At 47.6% G+C, this 13,909-nt stretch overlaps 1 pseudogene; it reads left to right on the top strand.

Annotated features, from left to right (window-relative positions):
- The first annotated feature begins 3,963 nt into the window (after positions 1–3,963).
- LOC144113018 (uncharacterized) lies at positions 3,964–10,668 on the top strand (annotated as a pseudogene).
- The last annotated feature ends 3,241 nt before the right edge of the window (positions 10,669–13,909 follow it).

Below are 13,909 nucleotides of genomic sequence, written 5' to 3'. Positions count from 1 at the left end.
ACAACGCTGGCCAGGATTTCCTCCCATCGCGCAGTCGTCAGTTCTATCCTTTTTATTTCCGTGTTGTCTTGACAGGCCCATACCATGCGGGATAGGTCCGCCTCTGAGCCCCATTGTGCGTTTCGTGACGTAGATTTCAGGGTGGGTTACCTCGTCTTTTTTGGCATCGAAGTCCAGGCACGCCGAAGCCAACAGAGGGGAAGAAGTCCAGCTTTACTGAGGAGCATGTATGTATACTGTAAGTAGCAAAAGAGGGCAAGGGCAAGTCCTTGCGTGCGTATCAGATACATTTTATGCACGCGCTGCGCAGGCTTCGCGTCGCGCATACGACACATATTCCTTCTTTCGGAATAAAAAGAATCAAAACACAAAGAGCAAAGCTATAAGCATTACATCAGCTCAATTCACAAAACAATAACCGAAGAGATTTGCCCAAAGTTTCGGCCGTTTTCGAAACGTCGCGGGGGTACACGTGGTCTCTGTGATCGTCTTAACACTGGAGCGCTTGGCACTGCACCACCATCAAGCGTCACTGGTCGCTGCTTCTGCTGCGATGCACTGTTTCCGGAGGCGTCTTCGCTGTCGTCATCAAGCTCACGCCGTAATGCTTCTTTCGTAGCCATTAAATGCTTTCGGTTGCGGCGCAGAAGCCTCCCATCTTCGGTGAACACGTTGTAGGACTTGGGTTGAGCACAGTGCTGCGTGATCCTTGCTTTTTTGTCCCAGAAGAGCTTCTTCACGCGAACGACGTCACCTTGGATAAGCGGTGGTAATGGTTCTCGGTTGTTCATCGTCTGACGATGCTTGACCACATGTAAACCAGGGCTATCTTGAATAGCTGGCAGCGTTGTCCGTAGCTTTCGGCCTTGAAGGATCGCTGCCGGTGGTGCAGCAGCTTCCAGTGGGGTTGTCCTGTAAGCAAACAAACCGAGCCAGAAACCTTGATTGGTTTAAGCGGTTTTCTTTAATATCCGCTTGACCACTTGCACCCCTTTTTTCTGCTAAGCCATTCGATTGTGGGTATCTGGGACTAGCCGTGATATGAAAAATATCGCATTTCCTTGAAAATGCTGCAAACTGGTTGCTTGAGAAAGGGGGTCCGTTGTCTGAACACACTTCTATAGGTATCAAGGAGAGGGCTGAGTCGGGCTGGTTGGTTCATGTTGAAATGGTAGGCAAAACAGCGCTGACGGACGGGACGGAAGAAAGCGAGACAGACACATGCGCTGACTAACGAAAGAGGGGGCAATACAAAGCATAGAAGGGAAGAAGAATTGCGGTGCAAAACATGATATGGCATACATTCGGGATATCATCACTGATTAAGAAAAGCGATCTCCTGTGGGAATAGAGCCACCGATGGTTGCCTAATGCATGAATGTGAAAGGCCTCCGATATCAGGCGCGAGGTATGATCGTTATATTTGGCGATGATAGTTGTTTGGTTCAAAAACGCCTCACATTCTTCGCAATCTGCGAAATGAATGACCATATTTCGGCGTGACTTGTTTTCAATGTCTTTCGCGTGTTCGCGTAGCCGATCGTTGACGCACCGTCCGGTCTCTCCGATGTAGAAACGGCCGCATGACAGTGGGACCTTGTACACTACACCACAGCAACAGTTGACAAATTTGTTTCTGTGTTTCTTCTGACAAGACTTCTTTCCACTCTCCTGATTCACTCTCTTGCACAGGCCTCCCAATTTGTTCCTGGCAGAGAAAAGGAGCTTTACTCCGGCTTTGTTCACAATCTTTTTCAGGTTATGCGAAACTTTGTGAACATACGGAATACATGTTATGTGCTTAGTGTCCAGTTTGCGCGTCTCCTTCTGAATTCTGACTTCTTTTAATATCGACTCTGCTATGCTAGATAAGATCTTCGTCGGGTATCCCGCAGTGGTAAGCCTAGTAACCTGCGTGTCAAAGCTGGCTTGGGTCTTATGTGCACATGATCTAAACAGAGCGGCTTTCATGCATGTTTTCGCTATCCCGCGCTTGACTATATATTAGAGTGGGCCGACCGGAAGGGGAGCAGGCTTTTCTGGGAGCGCGGGGAGTATATCCAACACACATGGTCACACGATAGCACAAGTTCCAGATCCAAAAACCTTAGTTTGTTGTTAGTGGGTAGCTCTGTGGTCAATTGTAGGTTGTTAAGTTCAGTACTGAACACGTCAGAAATCTGAGCAACAGTTTGTTGGGCGTTACTTTTGCGATAAAATACTAAAAAGTCATCTACATAACGCATAACCTTAACAATGGTGCCGTCCAGCTTGGCTTGAAGTTGTCTATCGCACGAAGCTAAGAACAGATCGCTGAGAACGGGAGCGAGGCTGGATCCAATACAAACACCTTGCTTTTGGATGAAATAACTATCATCAACTCTAGCAAACGTGGACTTTAAATAAAAGCGGAGCATTTCTAGAAACATGCTAACGTTTATACCACTAGAGTTCTGGAACTTGGTGCCTCCGTGACGGTCGATGCACTTGCTGATTTCTGCGATCACCACGCTTTGCGGCAGGGAGTAGTACAAGTCCTTGACATCCACCGAAAACGCGCCAACGTGGGCAGGACACTCGTTTTGAAGGAATTCTGACACGGTCTCCGGCTTTCTGATGAGGAAAGGATCTTCAACCTCAAGGTGCGACAGGCACTTCTGCAGGAACACCGCTACCTCGCGCTGCCACGTTCCTCGTTTGGACACAATGACAAGGAAGGGGCAGCTTACTTTATGCGTCTTGGCGCTGAAGAAGACGAAAAGGCTAGATGCCTTCGACGCTTTGACGGAAGAGGCCAGTCTTGAAAGTCCAGCACGCTCACACAGCTGTACTGCCTGCTCTTGCACTTTCGACGGCTTGACAGTTTTCACTTGTCTGAAGTTTGCAGCGACTGCAGCTTGAGCCTTTTCCTTGTAGAGGTCGTTTACCACGACGACAAAACCAGCCTCTTTGTCCGACTGAACGAGCTTGACGCCAGCGTCTTTGAGGGCTGATACTGCTGCAGTGAGACGGCGCGTGCTTCCTTTCTTCACCTCCTGGGGTAGGGAATACACGCCTTCCTTGATGCATCTCCGAGCTTCATCCGTTCTTACTCTTCTGGCAGCGGTCCTAACAAGAGAGAGGAGCTCTGTTTTGTCGAGTCGTGGATGCTCGCAGTATTTCGGCCCCAGCACGAGCAGGTTATTCACCTTCAGGGGGACACTTGCGTTCCCCAGCACGACGACGTCTTGTTGCGGCGAGGTCGGGGGCGCCTTTCGGCGAGGGAGCCTAGGAAGAACCTGTCGCCACATGAATTCCGCCGTCTGCGAAGCTACACGCAGGTCTTGACTGAATCTTCTATTCCCTTGTTCAGGAGGGACGTTGCTTCCTTTTCTCTGCCAGGAACAAATTGGGAGGCCTGTGCAAGAGAGTGAATCAGGAGAGTGGAAAGAAGTCTTGTAAGAAGAAACAGAGAAACAAATTTGTCAACTGTTGCTGTGGTGTAGTGTACAAGGTCCCCCTGTCATGCGGCCGTTTCTACATCGGAGAGACCGGACGGTGCGTCAACGATCGGCTACGCGAACACGCGAAAGACATTGAAAACAAGTCACGCCGAAATAATATGGTCATTATTTCGCAGATTGCGAAGAATGTGAGGCGTTTTTGAACCAAACAACTATCATCGCCAAATATAACGATCATACCTCGCGCCTGATATCGGAGGCCTTTCACATTCATGCATTAGGCAACTCATGTGTAAGCCAACCATCGGTGGCTCTATTCCCACAGGAGATCGCTTTTCTTAATCAGTGATGATATCCCGAATGTATGCCATATCATGTTTTGCACCGCATTTGTTCTTCCCTTCTATGCTTTATATTGCCCCCTCTTTCGCAATAAACCATTTGGTTGTTAGTCAGCGCATGTGTCTGTCTCGCCTTCTTCCGTCCCGTCCGTCAGCGCTGTTTTGCCTACCATTTCAACATGAACCAACCAGCCCGACTCAGCCCTCTCCTTGATTTCATTTCTTGTACATCGGGCTCTTTCCTTTCCACTTAATGCCTCCGCTCATCTGTTGTATGTGTAAACCTTCTGGCTACAGCAACGTGTCGGGCACGTCTCCTCACGTACTCATTGAAGAATTCCTTTCTGCCTCCGGACGTTCTCCGCTTATTCGGGGGTCTCATTCCTTCGGAAGGCCATGCCAAGCGGACGTGCCGCATCTTACGCTCCGAGACCTGGAGGCAAGCGAGATTTTACACGGAGTGCCTGAGCATTGCGTGCAGAAGCAACGTCCCTCCTGAACAAGGGAATAGAAGATTCAGTCAAGACCTGCGTGTAGCTTCGCAGACGGCGGAATTCATGTGGCGACAGGTTCTTCCTAGGCTCCCTCGCCGAAAGGCGCCCCCGACCTCGCCTCAACAAGACGTCGTCGTGCTGGGGAACGCAAGTGTCCCCCCGAAGGTGAATAACCTGCTCGTGCTGGGGCCGAAATACTGCGAGCATCCGCGACTCGACAAAACACAGCTCCTCTCTCTTGTTAGGACCGCTGCCAGAAGAGTAAGAACGGATGAAGCTGGGAGATGCATCAAGGAAGGCGTGGATTCCCTACCCCAGGAGGTGAAGAAAGGAAGCACGCGCCGTCTCACTGCAGCAGTATCAGCCCTCAAAGACGCTGGCGTCAAGCTCGTTCAGTCGGACAAAGAGGCTGGTTTTGTCGTCGTGGTAAACGACCTCTACAAGGAAAAGGCTCAAGCTGCAGTCGCTGCAAACTTCAGACAAGTGAAAACTGTCAAGCCGTCGAAAGTGCAAGAGCAGGCAGTACAGCTTTGTGAGCGTGCTGGACTTTCAAGACTGGCCTCTTCCGTCAAAGCGTCGAAGGCATCTAGCCTTTTCGTCTTCTTCAGCGCCAAGACGCATAATGTAAGCTGCCCCTTCCGTGTCATTGTGTCCGAACGAGGAACGTGGCAGCGCGAGGTAGCGGTGTTCCTGCAGAAGTGCCTGTCGCGCCTTGAGATTGAAGATCCTTTCCTCATCAGAAAGCCGGAGACAGTGTCAGAATTTCTTCAAAACGAGTGTCCTGCCCACGTTGGCGCGTTTTCGGTGGATGTCAAGGACTTGTGCTACTCCCTACCGCAAAGCGCGGTGATCGCAGAAATCAGCAAGTGCATCGACCGTAACGGATGCACCAAGTTCCAGAACTCTAGTGGTATAAACGTTAGCATGTTTCTAGAAATGCTCCGCTTTTATTTACAGTCCACGTTTGCTAGAGTTGATAGTTTTTTCACCCAAAAACAAGGTGTTTGTATTGGATCCAGCCTCGCTCCCGTTCTCAGCGATCTGTTCTTAGCTTCGTGCGATAGACAACTTCAAGCCAAGCTGGACGCCATCGTTGTTAAGGTTATGCGTTATGTAGATGACTTTTTAGTATTTTATCGCAGAAGTAACGCCCAACAAACTGTTGCTTTGATTTTTGACGTGTTGAGTACTGAACTTAACAACCTACAATTGACCACAGAGCTACCCACTAACAACAAACTAAGGTTTTTGGATCTGGAACTTGTGCTATCGTGTGACCATGTGTGTAGGATATACTCCCCGCGCTCCCAGAAAAGCCTGCTCCCCTTCCGGTCGGCCCACTCTAAGATAGTCAAGCGCGGGATAGCGAAAACATGCATGAAAGCCGCTCTGTTTAGATCATGTGCACATAAGACCCAAGCCAGCTTTGACGCGCAGGTTACTAGGCTTACCACAGCGGGATACCCGACGAAGATCTTATCTAGCATAGCAGAGTCGATATTAAAAGAATGCAGAATTCAGAAGGAGACGCGCAAACTGGACACTAAGCACATGTATGTTCCGTATGTTCACCAAGTTTCGCATAACCTGAAAAAGATTGTGAACAAAGCCGGCGTAAAGCTCCTTTTCTCTGCCAGGAACAAATTGGGAGGCCTGTGCAAGAGAGTGAATCAGGAGAGTGGAAAGAAGTCTTGTCAGAAGAAACACAGAAACAAATTTGTCAACGGTTGCTGTGGTGTAGTGTACAAGGCCCCACTGTCATGCGGCCGTTTCTACATCGGAGAGACCGGACGGCGCGTCAACGATCGGCTACGCGAACACGCGAAAGACATTGAAAACAAGTCACGCCGAAATAATATGGTCATTCATTTCGCAGATTGCGAAGAATGTGAGGAGTTTTTGAACCAAACAACTATCTTCGCCAAATATAACGATCATACCTCGCGCCTGATATCGGAGGCCTTTCACATTCATGCATTAGGCAACTCATGTGTAAGCCAACCATCGGTGGCTCTATTCCCACAGGAGATCGCTTTTCTTAATCAGTGATGATATCCCGAATGTATGTCATATCATGTTTTGCACCGCATTTCTTCTTCCCTTCTATGCTTTATATTGCCCCCTCTTTCGCAATAAACCATTTGGTTGTTAGTCAGCGCATGTGTCTGTCTCGCCTTCTTCCGTCCCGTCCGTCAGCGCTGTTTTGCCTACCATTTTCCATAGGTATGCCGTATCGCGCGAAGATAGCGCTGGTTACTTGAATGACCGTGCTAGCCGATGTATCTTGGAGGAGCTCCACCTCTGGAAAGTTGGACAGCCGATGCCAACTCGGTGCCACGGTTACTCAGCCACTGGGCGCATCTGCAGCGGCTCGCTTGGCTGACTGCACGAGTATTTTCTGCACACCGCGCATGTCTGAACGAAGGTTTCAATGTCGCATTTCATGCCCGGCCAGAAGACTGCCTCTCGGGCTCTCGATTTGCATTTGTTTATACCCAAGTGGCCTTGGTGAATATTTTCTAGTATTTCGCACTTCATGCTGGCGGGAATCACAACCTTGCAGCCCTTTAACAGAACTCCCTGGACTTGCGAGAGCTCGCTATTAAACGGCTTCAACTGGCCTTCGATTGGTTCGCCTCTGCCCAGACTTGAGAGCACACTGCTCAAGTATTCGTCTTTGCTAGTCTCAGCGGCTAGTCGCGTCAAAGTTCTATGGCTCACGCGAGACGCGAGCACACTCACGGCGTGTACTTCTGCATCTTCACTTTCGGCCTCGAACTTCACGGAGTTGACTGAAGCCCGGGACAGCATGTCAGCCAAGAATAGAAGTTTTCCTGGAACAGAAACCAATTTGATATCGTATCGAAGTAGTAGCAGAAAGAAGCGTTGCAGTCTAGGTGGCATGTAACCGATTGATTTCTGGGATATAGCAATCAGAGGTAGGTGATCAGTCTCTACGATAACCTGATGTCCATACGTGAAATGATTGAATCTTTGGCAGCCACACACGATAGCCATCGCCTCTTTTTCTATTTGCGAATATCGCTGCTGGGTTTCCGTGCGAGCTTTAGACGCGTACGCGACCGGCTTCAAATAGTTATCGTGACACTGCAGCAAAGCAGCGCCTAAGCCGTTCTGTGATGCATCGCACGGTATCTTGGATTCTTTAGCAGGGTCAAAAAGCGACAGTAGTGGCTGTTTGCCCATGCATTCGCACAGCTGGTTCCACTCTTTGGCGTGATTCGCCGTGCATTCAAACATTGTGCCCTGCTTTAGTAGACTTCGTAGCAATGCTGTCCTGTGCGCCAACGATAGCATAAATTTGCTGAAGTAGTTCGCTACTCCGAGCATTCTCTGCATCGATTGCTTGTCCTTCGGCTCTGGCATTTGCATCATGCATTCTATCAGGGAGGAACTCGGCCTTACACCCTCCTTACTGATTACGTCGCCTAGGAATTCTGTTTCACGCCAATTGTGCACTTGGCCGCGTTGAAAGTCAACCCAGCACGTTCCGCCGCCTCTAGCGCTAACCTTAGTCGCTCATTGTGCTCTTTGGTCGACGTGCCCCACACTATTATGTCGTCGACATACGCCCTCACGCCAGGGAGACCTTCAAACATTTCATTAAGAATTTTTTGAAAAACATCGGGTTCTGAATAAATTCCAAAGGGTAGTCTCAAAAAACGGTACCGCCCAAAAGGCGTTGCAAACGTGCACATTTTTGAGGTTGTCTCGTCCAACGGTAGCTGATGGAAGCCAGCGTTTGCATCGAGGCGCGTGAAAACTGCTGCTCCTGCCAGTTCCGCCTCTATGTCTTCTCGCGTCGGCATCTGGTAGTGCTCCCTTTTGATACAATCATTAAACTTCCTCGGGTCCATGCATACCCTAAGCCGTCCATCCTTTTTTCGCACAATTACAAGAGGGCTTACCCAGTCTGTGGGCTCGGTCACCTTTGCGATGATTCCGCCCTGTTCCATACGCTGCAGCTCCTCCCGCAGCGGCTCCCGAAGGGATAGTGGTACCTGTCGCGCTGGCTGTACGACCGGCACGGCATCGTCGCGGAGAACCATATGGTAGTGGCGCTTCACGCAACCTGTGCCGCTGAATAGATGACGGAATTGATGTACCACTCTTTCTGTTGAGTCTTGCGACACGCCGTGTACTTGCCGAGAAAGAAGCCGAAGGCGTTCGCAGGCTTCAACTCCTAGTATGGCTTGCCCTTTCCGCACGATAAAGAATTGCAGGGCGGCGTTGTGACCGTGTAACTCTACTTCCAACGTGATGGTGCCAAAATGATCAATTTTGCTTCCGCCGAAGGACCGCTAAGTCGCGCAGCTGGGCTTCAATGGTGCCTGTAGCTGCATCTTGTTGAAGACACTGAGGGGAAAACTGCTGGCTTGGGAACCGGTGTCAACTGTCAGGTGAACTGACTGCTTGCCAACATTTGCTTGAACAAGCCAGTCGCGTTCTCGGACCACGCTCCTCAAAGCCACGTTCAGTATATCGAATTCCTCTTCGACACCAGTGAGTTCGCCGCTTTGTTGCTTTGCTTTGCAACAGATGGCAAAGTGGTTTTTTCGCTGGCATTTGCGACATGTACGCCCAAATGCAGGACAGCTCCGCGGTGCGTGTGTTCATGCGCACCTTTGGCAGTTGTACGCCTGCTGCTCTTCCCGAGGACCAGAGCGCATCTTCTGAACTGGGTCTACTTGCTTGTGGTCTCGTTCACACATTTCGGGATGCGCGGCAGCCTTGCAGGTCTGTTCTGCCGCCTGGAGAGTCAGCTTGTTATCTCTTAATAACTTATTTCTCTCGTATTTTGTAGTCCTTTGTACCAAAAACAGTTTGGTCCCTGATCATTGAATCTAGTAACCCCGCAAAGTTACACAGCCGTGCTTGAGTCCTTAAATCCCGCAATAAGGGCTCGAATGGCTCGCCTGGTCCCTGTACTCTTCTCCTGAACAAGTAACGCTCGTATACCTCATTGCTTTGGGCCTTGCAGTACTCATCAAACTTTTTGACTACCGTTGCATAGTCACTGTTGCTTTCGTTTTCGGAGAAGACGAACGTGTTAAATACCTTAATGGCTTTTTCACCTGCGGTAGTCAGCAGAAGTGCAGTTTTTGTTGGCTCTGGCCGAGGCTTTTCTGTTGGTTCTGTCGCAGTAATGAATAGTTCGAACTTCTGCTTGAAGAGCTGCCAATTCTTCGCGATATCTCCTTTGAGGTGTAGTGCATCGGGTGGGCGTAGGAAATCCATTCCGCGGCTTGTTACTTCCGTCCGTGCCGATGTTCCGAGAAGTGGGCGTCAAAGTATAAGCCACTTCTGACACCATGCATTGAAGTCCAGGCACGCCGAAGCCAGCAAGGGGGAAGAAGCCCAGCTTTGCTGAGGAGCGCGCATGTATACTGTAAGTAGCAAAAGAGGGCAAGGGCAAGTCCTTGCGTGCGTATCAGATACATTTTATGCACGCGTTCCGCAGGCTTCGTCGCGCATACGATAGAGATTACCTGTTTTCTTTTCTAATCTTCTCAGCGTTATTTCTGGTACCTTGTCTAGTTCTTCATCTTCTGCGTATAGAGTTGTACGCTGTATGAGTATGTGCTCAGCATGTTTGAGTAGTTCTGCTCGTCCATCTGTTCGGATGCCCGGGTCGGAGTGGTCGTGCAGAAGCGTGTGCGCCTTCATTTACCTCTATGGAGAAGGAAAGAGACAACCTTGGTTAAAAAGCCGAGATTTTAGCCGGCATAAAAAATTTGCTAAAATGCCACTCTGCGTGGCAAAGGGAATTGGGGATAAAAGGACAGGAGCAGGAAAGTGCGAAAAATTCTTATGTAAACGAAGTGAAAACCCCTCCACGGACTGAAGCGCTGGTGTTCACATGAGCTTTGGATCGCTTCCGCCTTCCTTGATGTCCTTTGCCATCCTAATGGCTGCCTGCCGCATCATTCGATCTCCTGGTGTAGTTCCTGCACACTTCTTGCGAATTCATTATTATATCAGTTTTTATCTGCGCTGTTATTGCGAGTGCAATGGCTGCGTCCGTCGTTTTGGTTGGGTATCTGCACCAAATTGATGCGCCATTTCTGAGGAATTGCCATCCTTGTTTGTGACTGCTATCGTTATGATGCCTCTAACCGGCCCAGCTGCGCCTGTGTATTGTGTCTCTCGGTCGTTCTTCCTTTATGTTTCTATGGTTTTGAGCACTGGCCTATCATTTTCCTCTATGGTGTACCATGTGCATGTTCCTTTGCATGCGCTTCACTTGTAAGATGTTTTTCAACTCTTCGAGGGCTTCGTATCAGTGTTGCGTTTTTTAATGTAGGGCAGTTTGTGTCTCTCTAACACTGCTCTGCATTTCTGCGTTGCAGTTCCAAAGTTGTGAGGTGAGTTAGTTAGTTATATTGATTTTAATGGCGCAAAAGCAACTGAGGCTATGATGCGCCAAACACACGGTTAGAGCTTTTGTTAAAGGTTACGCTTTTTATATCTAAAGTTTGTATAAAACATTGGCTTCTCTAAGAAATTTAAAAATGCTTGAAGAATCAACCAGTGCTTGATCTCCTAAATGTAACATGGGGTGTAGTGGGATGTATTCATTGTACAATGTTCTGAAATATTTTTTCCTCAGTTGTTCCAGATTTTTGCATACAATTAAAATGTGGTTTACCGTGAGTTCATCGCCACACATTTCGCAGAGAGGTTCGTCTTTTTTTGTCAGTAAGAAGTTGTGAGTAAGGTGTGTGTGTCCAATGCGTAGTCGACACAAAATAACTTCTATGAAACGCTCCTGATGTGTACATGATCTCCATTCTCCCAAAACAGGTTTTATAGAATGTAGTTTGTTGTTTGTTTTTTCGTCCCATGCAATCTGCCACTTATTCCTGAGTTTACTGTGCAGTAATTCAGAATAATCCCTCTGTGGTATGTTAACTTGTTTTATATGGCCAATTCTAGCTTGTGCTGCGCAAGCATCTGCTCTCTCATTACCTAAAATTCCAACATGACTAGGGACCCAGCAGAATATAATGTTATGTTTTTGCTTTGTAATTTTAACTATGTTATGTATGATTTTTCCTATTATGGGTTCAGCAGCGTTTGTAGAATGCAGCGCTTTTAGCATACTCAGTGAATGGGTGTAAATGATGCTATTTTTTATGTTTTGTTTTACTATTTGTTCTACAGCTACAAAGATGGCATAACACTCCGCAGTAAATACCGATGCATACTGTGGCAATCGTATCATTTTTTCATTTGTTCCTTGAATTACTGCACTTCCGACATGACTTTCTGTTTTTGAGCCATCAGTGTAAAATTCAGTGTAAGTGTCATAATTTCCTTGTAGTGCAAAGAACTCTTGCAGTATGTGCTCGTGTGGTATTTTCTCTTTGTTTACGTGTGTCAATGTGAAGTCACACACCGAAGGAAGGCTGTACCATGGTGGTAGATATTCATGTGTTTGTGCAATATTAGGTAGGGCGTCCAGCACTCCTTAATCTTCACATTTATCTTCAAAGTGCATTATTAGTGGCCTGATAAAATGTGGTTTATTACTGAATAATCTCCTAGATGGGCACTTGGTAACAATGGGATAGCAGAGATGTTTAGGGAGAGAACGGGTTTTTAGGATGAACGTGCATGTTAGTGTGACTCTTCTATCCTCTAGTGTGGGCTCATTAGCTTCAACGTAAAGACTATTTACCGGGGATGTTCTATATGCTCCAGTTGATAGGCGCAAACCAAGATTATGAACAGGGTCCAGTCGTTTCAAGTAGGATGCTCTTGCCGAACCATATACTATGCACCCGTAGTCCAGCTTGGAGCGCACCAAAGAGCGATATATTTGCAATAGGCATGCTCTATCGGACCCCCACCGTTTTCGCGAGAGTACCTTTAATACATTGAGGGCTTGGGATGCTTTCTTTTTCAGGTTGTTAATGTGTGACAGAAATGTAAGTTTCTTGTCAAAAGTGACACCTAAAAATTTATGTTCCTGTTTGACTGGAAGTGTGGTTTGATTCAAGCACAGATTGGGATCGACCTGTAGGCCTCGTCGTAATGAGAACAAAACAGCTACTGTTTTTTGAGGGGAGAACTTGAATCCATTTTTCTCTGCCCAAGCAGTCAGGTTATTTAGTTTGATTTGTATTTGTCTCTCGCAGGACAGTATGTTGGAAGAAGTGTATGCTATCTGTATGTCATCTACATAAACTGAATACATTACGGACTTAGGTATTACTTTGGACAAAGAGTTCATTTTTACTATATAGAGTGTCGTACTTAAAATGCATCCCTGGGGTACGCCATTCTCTTGGGTGAATGTCATTGATAGAGTTGCTCCCAGACGGACTCTGAATGGGCGGTTAGTCAGGAAGTCGTTCAAGCAGTTCAGCATCCTGCCGCGGATCCCTAGCTCTGCTAGGTCATGGAGGATGCCGAACTTCCACGCGGTATCATAGGCCTTCTCCAAATCGAAGAAGACCCCGATACAGTGCTGTTTGTGGATGAACGCCTCCCGGATGGTGTTTTCTAGGCGGACAAGGTGATCAGTGGTCGAGCATGCTTTCTTAAATCCACACTGATGTAAATCTAAGAGTCGACGAGATTCAAGTGTGAAGGTCAGTCTAATGTTTATTATGCTTTCGAAAGATTTAGCGATGCAGGTGGTGAGGGCTATCGGTCTGTAATTGTTAGGACTTGTTGGTTGTTTTCCGGGTTTCAGAAAAGGTACTATTATTGCTTTCTTCCACTCCTCAGGTATATTCCCAGTTGTCCATATTTTGTTAAAGAATTTCAACAATGCCTGCACGGCAGCCTCAGAGAGATGGGCGAGCATAGCGTAATGCACATTATCTGGGCCTGTTGCTGTCTTTTTACCAGAAGATAATACCCTAATCAATTCCTGGAGTGTGATACCTGCTGCAAATGGAAGTTTTTGTTTTTCTGCTATTTCTTTGTACTTCTGGAACGTGTTTGTGTAATTGGACGAACTGGAAACTTCAGCAAAATGCTCACCTAGTATGTTGGCCTGTTCTTCTAATGATGTTTGTGTCCCGGGTGTAGTCAATAGAGTAAGTGTGAAAGGGGTATGGTCACTACTGAATCTTCGAACCTTTTCCCACATTTCTTTTTTGAGGTTATTGAGCTGTTTATTGAGGACACATATTTCTGCCACGAGGATTTCTCGGCATTTCTCCGAACGAATCGCGCTCTGGCCTTGGCCCTCTTAAAGGCAATCAAGTTCTCCGCTTTGGGATACCGACGCAGAGAGCCCCAAGCTTTATTTTGTTTTGTTTTTTGCCAATGTGCATTCTTGTGTCCACCATACTTTATGTTTTTTGTGTACGAGTCCTGTTGTTTGTGGTATGGCTAGTGTAGCGGCCGATATTATGCATGTAGTAAACTTTCCATTAATTTCGTCTATGCTGAGAGCTTCACAAAATTCTTTTTCTAGTGTGGCACTTGCTGTAAAAAGTGACCAGTCGGCGAGGTGAAGTTTCCAGCGCCGTGGTCTTGTGGGGATGACTGCAGTAGACGATGAGAGGCTGATGATAATAGGTAGGTGATCACTTCCCAGAGGGTCATTTAAAACATCCCATTTAAAATCGTTAAAAAGCGATGGTGATGCGAA

The sequence above is a fragment of the Amblyomma americanum genome, chromosome 1 (genome assembly GCF_052857255.1).
Source record: "Amblyomma americanum isolate KBUSLIRL-KWMA chromosome 1, ASM5285725v1, whole genome shotgun sequence".
Classification (NCBI taxonomy): domain Eukaryota; kingdom Metazoa; phylum Arthropoda; class Arachnida; order Ixodida; family Ixodidae; genus Amblyomma; species Amblyomma americanum.
Note: the sequence above shows the minus strand (reverse complement) of the source record. Positions and strands in the feature narration are given on the sequence as shown.